General features: G+C 63.9%; 1 protein-coding gene across 1 annotated transcript in view; it reads right to left on the bottom strand.

The window, feature by feature from the left end:
* ILKAP (ILK associated serine/threonine phosphatase) overlaps nucleotides 1–1,367 on the bottom strand; it is a 16,455-nt gene that overhangs the window by 14,968 nt on the left and 120 nt on the right. The gene's annotated exons all lie outside the window — the stretch shown is intronic.

A 1,367-nucleotide genomic window follows, 5' to 3' on the forward strand; every position in this document is an offset into this window, starting at 1 on the left:
AGCGGCACAGCCCCCTCACCCGCAGCCCCGGGCCACTGTGGGCTTCCCTGCTGCCGGTGCTGCCAGCCTGGAGGCGCCTGCCCTGCCCACCCGCCCCAGGAAGCTCAGTGGCGCGGGAATATTTGCGTTAAATGCCACATTTATTTCAGAACCGAACAAGCCTCATGTGCGCATGGACGGCCAGGACCCGAGGCACCAACCCCCGGGCAAGGGCAGGGAGGGCCCAGGGACGCCGCCATCGTCGGCAGGAACCAGAGGGCATGAAGGGCAGCCTCCCTCCTCTGCAGGCCCCCAGCCTGCCTGCCAGTGCTCGCCCACCCTCCACACCACCATTCCCCTGTGAAATTTCCCTTCTGATGGGGCTCACAGTCATGCCTAAATCTCAGGTTTGCGTTCCTTGTCCCAGGGGGCTGTGGTGGTAGAGGGGATGGGTGGACAGGGGCCTGACCAGGGGAGCGTGTGGTGCTGGCAAAAGTGGAGCCAGTAAGATGGCAGGGGTAGCCCGTGAGCTGGGGACATCCCACAGGGATGCTGCAAGCATCCACTGAGCAGCCATGTCTCCCTTGGCCCCAAGCATGGCGGCCCCCAGCCGAGCCGTCTGCTCTGCAGGTTTGCTGGCCTCAGGCATGCTTCGGCTCCGCCTGGAGGACACCCGTCCCACGGCCGCCCCTCACCTGCGGCACAGGCAGCACCACCCAGCCGTGGCTGGTGAACCCATGTCTGGTCCCTGGCAGACACGGGTCCTGTCTGCCACAAGCTGCCTCTGCCCTGGAAGAGCCTCCCCTCTCTCCTGGGACACCCAGCGTTTCCATCCCTAGCCCCTTATGTTGAAATCTGGGATGGTACCAACTAGTCCTTGCCCAGGGCACAGGAGACGGGATGTCGCAGCCCAGGCCCCTGCTTTGTCCCGGCCGCAGGTCTGCCCCTCTGCGCCCCTGGGCGGGCACCTCTCCCTCCATAAAGGGCACAAGTCAGCCTCCAGGTCTCTAAAATGGATCACAGGGGGGAAAAAAAACCAGTTTGATGGGGAGCTTCTCCTGGGCAGGCAAGCTGCCGCCTGCCCGGGGAGTGGGGCTGGGAGGAGCAGCCCCGCCACGGCTTCAGGCCGGAGCAATAGGGCGAGACACCCAAGGAGCTGCGGCGAGGCTGGGCAGAACTGGCAGAGGCTCAGAAAGGATCCCAAAACCCTTTCCGTGACCTGAAACCCAAGCTGAACGGCACCTGATGTGCAGCAAAGGGGTCCCTGCAAGCCTCTGCCTGCCTGCCATGTCCCTACCTGTCCGTGTCCCCCACAACAGGAGCATAACAAGGAGAAGACAGCACCACATCTGACACCACCCCCCCACACACACACACACATACCCACA

The sequence above is a fragment of the Aptenodytes forsteri genome, unplaced genomic scaffold, assembly GCF_000699145.1.
Source record: "Aptenodytes forsteri isolate BGI_AS27 unplaced genomic scaffold, ASM69914v1 Scaffold647, whole genome shotgun sequence".
NCBI lineage: Eukaryota > Metazoa > Chordata > Aves > Sphenisciformes > Spheniscidae > Aptenodytes > Aptenodytes forsteri.